Here is a 6,559-nt window from a genome sequence, read left to right as displayed (position 1 = left end):
CATATAAAAATATATCTAGCCAAATTTTGGTATATTCGTTCATAAAAATCGACATTGTCAATAGTGACATAGATATGTATAAAAATAAATATAAAGCGTCAAATATCAACTTAAAAAAGAAAAAAAAAAAAAAAGAAAAAAGAGAAAAAAAAAGGGTACTTAGAGACTTTTGGTATGTTCTCCTATCATATGGTAAATTTAATATTATGCTATATATATTATTTATATTAGTGTTGGGCTTAAGAAACTAAAATATTTATTCTTTTGAGTTTAAACTAACTACAGGCCCAATAGACTAATAGTCTGAATTTTTAGTGGGGCCAAGTTTGGGCTCAACTAACTTTTTAGTCTTCTTGGGTTATATATATAAGGGTAATTTATACAAACCTCCTCTATGATTTGCCATAATTACAGGCGGCATCTTTTCTGTTCCGAAAATTACGCGAACCTCCTTTACTTTTTAAAATATCCTACACGGGTCTCCCTTCCATTACGGTCAACGCCAGTCAATGACGAAAAATGATGACATCAGCTACTATTTTTTATGAAATGTTGAAAATACCCTTGCCTATATTATTTCATATTATATATATATATATATATATATATATATATATATATAAGATTAGAATTCCTCACTTTCTCTCTCTAAATTATTCAACCGGCGACCAGATTGCAGATCTTTCGAGTTGAATCTCAACAGATCAAGTTCTGTGAATCCATGGTAGGCTTGTTATGTATATTTTATTTCCCTGTTCATTTTTCAAAAAAAAAATTCTCGGATCAAGCAAGTCTTGATCGATTTGTTATTTGAGTTATCATTCCATTAAAGCATTGTGAGAAAGAATTGTTCTGTGTTAGCTCTCGCCCATGAAAGATTGGGACTTTTCTTTGTGAAATTCTCCAACTATTTGTTCAATTCTTAGGTTGTGTAGTATCAGTTTCACTGGATTGGTCTGAGTTTTCAATTTTTTTCTTCCAATCACAACTTTCAACTTCTGGGTTTTTTCGTTCATCCATTCTCTGGTTGAGATTGGTGTCATCCTTTTCGGAATCGAATCATCTTGGTTTTGTTATGTTATTATTCTGATAAAATCTCAAGAGACTGATAAAATCTTAATAACCGGATCATATTTTCCGGCGAGAATGCATACGTGTTCAGCCTGTAATCAAAAGTATGATCTTACCAAGCAAATAGCACAGGTGAGATTATATTCTAATTTCACAGAATCCGGAAGCCTCAGAGTCAACACAGGCTCTGTGGCGCTCAGATCACAAAAGAATGGACTGGAAATTCAATCAGACCCTCCACCATATGATTCATTGAAATTCATATAGAAAGCTCCTAGTTCTATTAACCAAGGTGATTGCAGAATCTCTATGTGTTCAGCCTGCATCTTGGACTTAAAGTTCCTCCCATTGACAGAGCTATGGACCTAAAAGGGAAGAAAAATATATATAAATAAAATGAACCTCTTTCAGCATAATGAAATCCTAAATACTGGTTAAATCCAATTGGGGCAAACCCATTTTATGCTTACTTTATCATATTTCTTAAGAATTTTTTGTATAGCAATAGCATTCATAATAACATATTCAATCAACATCTGACCCTCTTATACCATGGCTTGCTGATTGTTTGCGAAACACTGCCGTAAGCGCAACAAGTATCTCTGCACTCCAGAAGCAACATGAGGATGGAGAAGATGTCTAACTCTTGAACTGATATATAGGGTACTTCAGTTATTTACCATAAAAAATTAAGGGCATTTCAGTAAATTAGCCAGATCCGTTAGTATACTTGACGGTCTGTCACAGATAAAGGAGGTCTGTGTAGGATATTTTAAAAAGTAGGAAAGGTGCGTGTAATTTCCGGAACAGGAAGGGTGCCGCCTGTAATTATAGCAAACCATAGGGGAGGTCTGTGTAAATTACCCTATATATAAAGATAGCTTTGCTTCTAATTTCTTTCTGTTTTTTCTTTTGCTTTTATATATGTATGAAAATAAACTCTCACTGCATATTTTTAATTGGCTATGTTTTGAACATGTGTTTTACTTTGTTCTATTATTTCTTTGATTCTATGAATGGTTCTTCTCTCTCTCTCTCTTCTTCTTCTTCTTCTTCATCAGATAAATGTTTTTTCAATGAACTTGCTTCTAATTTTTATTTTCTTTAACCATTTTAATTTGTTTTTATCCCTAAAAAAATGTTTGCAAATGTTCGTGAAAAAATATGTCAAATGGATTCAAACACATCTTAAATGGATCAAAATTGCAATATACACCTTTTTATTTTATCTGAATCCTCGAATAAATCACGTGTAATAATAAATCATATTGTTGGACCACATCGGTTCTCATTTTAGATTCGATCTTTTCAGGTAAAATCCAAATTTTGATCGTCTTTTACTTCTCGGATCTATATATATATATATATATATAAATCCTTGCAAAATATGAGTTAGTCAATTGACACATTCTGTGCAAAACTTTTGTGATGGTTTTTTCTTCTCTGAGTTTTGATACAGTGGTCTTCTTTTATGGATCTGAAATATATTATACTTCCTTCTAGACTGTAATTTGTTTTTTCAATTCGAACTTCTGTAATTTGTTTTTTCAATTCGATATCTTTTTTGGATTTGCCTATTGCTCTCCGTAAGGGTACTCGATCGTGTGTTACTGCACATCCCATTTCTAACTTTGTCTTCTACCATAATGTTTCATCATCTTTATCTTATTTTTTTTTATCCAAAATGTCTGCTACTTTTGTTCCCAAGACTTTGTAGAATGCTCTTTCTAATTCAGATTGGCGCAAAGCCATGGTAGATGAAATGGATGCCCTTCACCATAATGGACTTGAGATCTTGTTCCCTTACGTCTGGGCTCCAAAACGGTTGGTTGTAAGTGGGTCTACACTGTTAAATACATTCACGATGGGTCTATTGAGCGGTTGAAGCCTCATCTAGTGGCAAAAGTGTATACTCAGACTTATGGTGTTGATTACGATGAGACCTTTTCCCCTGTTGCTAAGATTTCTTCTATGCGGGTACTTATTTCTATTGCTGCCAATTGTAATTGGCCGTTGTTTCAATTGGATGTCAAAAATGCCTTCTTGCATGGTGACTTGGTTGAAGAAGTCCATGGAGCAACCACCTGGGTTTTTTACTCAGGGGAAGTATCGTCACACTATTTGTCGCCTTAAAAAGGCCCTGTATGGATTAAAACAATTTCCACCGGCTTGGTTTGGAAAATTCTCTGAGGCGGCATTAGAATTTAGTCTTAACAAATGCCAGACCGATCATTCGGTATTTCATCAACACATTAAACCTGGCTTCATTTTTCTTGTGGTGTATATAGATGATATTGTGATCACAGGTGATGATTCTGAAGGCATTGCTAAGTTGAAGTTGCTTCACTAAAGACTTGGGTAAACTTAGGTATTTCTTGGGTATTGAAGTTGCTAGATCCAAGAAGGGTATAAGTTTATCTCAACGAAAATATGTGTTGGACTTCTTAGATGAAACAAGTATGTTGGGTGGTCGTCCAGTTGATGCTCCTATGAATTCAAATACAAAACTTGTGTGTGATAAGGGTGATCTATTTAATGACTCGAGTAGATTTCGTCGCCTTATTGGGAAATTAATTTATCTCACTATCACTCGACCTAATATTTGATATGCAGTTAGTGCTGTAAGTTAGTTCATGGGAGTTCCTAGAATGCTACATTGGATTGCTGTTTTTTGGATTATATGATATCTCAAGCAAGTTCCAGGTTTTGGGTTACTTTTAAATCAAATGGTCATATCAGGGTGGAAGGTTTTACAGATGCTAACTGGGTTGGTTTTCCTTCAGATAGGAGATCTACTACAGGATATTGTACATTTGTAGGAGGAAATCTTGTTAGATGGTGAAGTAAAAAGCAAATGGTGGTAGCTCAATTTAGTGCTGAAGCTAAGTACAGGGCAATGGCCTATACCACTAGTGAATTAACATGGATATAACATTTTCTAAAAGAACTTGGGTTGACAGTTGAAACTCCTACTCCATTGTTCTGTGATAATCAAACAACTGTTCACATTGCATTAAATCCTGTGTTTCATGAGAGGACCAAACATATTGAAGTTGATTATCACTTCATTCGAGAAAAAATATTAAGTAGGAACATCTCTACTCCATTTGTAAAGTTTGAAGATCAATTAGCTGATATGTTACCAAAGCATCGGGTCATAACCGGTTAAGGACTATCTGTTCCAAGCTGGGATTATTTGATATATATTCTCCAGCTTGAGGGGGAGTGTTAGAATATTTTGGGTCATTATATAATTATATATAGTTGGTAGGGTCATTATGTAATTAGCTTAGTTTGTATCTGTCATTATGTAATTAGCTTAGTCTGTATCTTTATATAAGCCACTGTAGGCTTAGGGTTACCAATATATGAAATACACACAATCAATCTCTCTTTCTCTTTCTCTCTCATGAGTTTGAACATGGTATCAGAGCGGTACGAGACAATGGGAAACTGAGATTATGGTTGTGATTGCATCTGTGTTGTTCTTGTACAAATCAAAATCGATATCAAGGTCGAATTTGTTCTTCGCTGAAGGTTTGGCCGTCGTTCTGTTCAGTGCTGGAGATCTGAAGCTAATGAATTACATCCATATATAGACAAAACCCTAACTAATTGCACTTAACTGAAGATAGTAAATGACATACTTGCTCATTGTAAGTAATGGTTAGGTTTATATAAGCCACAAGGAACATGGTAAAGCTAGGCCTTGAGAAAAAAATGGCTTCTTCCCATGTTCACCTTATGATCACATTGACCTCCATTTTCATCTTCACCTTTCTTTTAGCTTCTGCAACTGGAAATCCTCCACGTCCCTTCAAGCAGATCTATACATTCAGGGACTTGTGTACTGACACTGGCAACACGGGTTCAACCACCAGCCCAAGCTTTTTCTCCTTCATATCAAACCTTCCTTATTGCTGCACATTCTTTCACCGCCCCACCAACCAGTACTCTGATGGACGTCTTGTGATCGACTTTGTATCACAAGCACTATCCTTGCCATACTTGCTCCTTACCGTGACCAAAAGGCAAACACATCAAACGGTGTGAAATTTGTGGTTGTAGGGTCTACGGCCATACGACATAGTTTCTTTGTCAAGAACAACCTTAGTCTCGACATCGCTCTTGTGTCACTTCAAACCCAGCTCAATTGGTTCAACAAGTTCCTGGAGGCTCAGGGATGTACAGGGAATACCCCAACTCCCAAGTGCAGGGCAGCTTTTGACAATGCTTTGGTTTAGGTTGGTGAGTGATGCGACCCGAGCGTGTGCACAAAATAATGCACAACACTTTGGTTTTGGAAATGGTATCAAACGGGCATCATACTTTAAATTTATATAAAAGCCGCTTAACATTTATACCGTCAAGTATGAAGTGAAAAGGGATCACTCCTAAGGGATTGAATACGTGTTGAGATTAAACTTGATTTTAGTGCTAATGAGATTGCACAAGAGAGAGAGAGTTGAGAGAAAAAGAGTTTGGTGAGGTGATTAAATAAATTTCAATGCCACTAAATTAAACTAAGGGATTAAAGAGATATGAAGAGAGTCTTAGGGTTAGGATTCACCACTAAGCCCATGTAATTAACCATTTGCTTTCAATTAATGGGGAAATCATTAGTGTAATCATAGATGTGGTTACATTATCATCACAAATCACAACTGTAAGCATAGATTATCAACATCAAGAACGAATTGTCTACCTAATAACAACTAAACTAAAGTGTAGAACCCATTCAAGACTACGTCATAACCCACCATACACATTCATAAATGTATCCGATAAAAGCACACATTAATCAAGAAAATAATACTAATTGTAATTAGAAGTAGGGATTAACATAGTCAAGCACAAATTGCCTACTTTACTATAATTAACTAATGACAAGTAAGCTAATTTGTAGAACAACCCATCAAGATTAAGCCTTTATCCATCAAATTAATTGATAATTGTATCAAATAAGTATCATGCTATGGCCATCACTAGACACAACTACAAGGAGTATCTTGTGTAGAATATAATTCTAAAGTAATCACACATAGACATGCAATTTACATGTAAAATTAATGGAAGAATTAAGTTTAAATCATCTAATGAAGAATAAAATCCCTAGTTAATCATACATAGACATATAATCAACTGGAGATTTCAATGAAAGAATTCATCAATACAATCCTTAATTTGTCAAATCAAGCATGTATATATAAAGAAATCACAAGGCCATAGAATTAATTTCAACATATTAATTCCCCAAGAAAAGAAATACAAAAGTTTAGGTTACATGAACTTAGGGCTCATCCAAGCCCTAAGTGAAGAACTAGCTCATGGAGGAGATGATCATGGTGTCAACAAGCTCCATCTCCATCTTTTGACTCATTCTTCTTCTTCTTTCCATTGTAGACAGAGAGTCTGTAAAACTTCTTGAAACCCTAACTTTTTCTTTCTTTTGCTTTTTCCAAAGAGAACGATCTCTCTTCTAGAAAAA

This window comes from Cornus florida, unplaced genomic scaffold (assembly GCF_030987335.1).
Source record: "Cornus florida cultivar Cherokee Brave unplaced genomic scaffold, ASM3098733v1 CherokeeBrave_3.0.0_Hap2_Chr04, whole genome shotgun sequence".
NCBI classification, from domain to species: domain Eukaryota; kingdom Viridiplantae; phylum Streptophyta; class Magnoliopsida; order Cornales; family Cornaceae; genus Cornus; species Cornus florida.
This window is presented reverse-complemented; position numbering follows the sequence as displayed.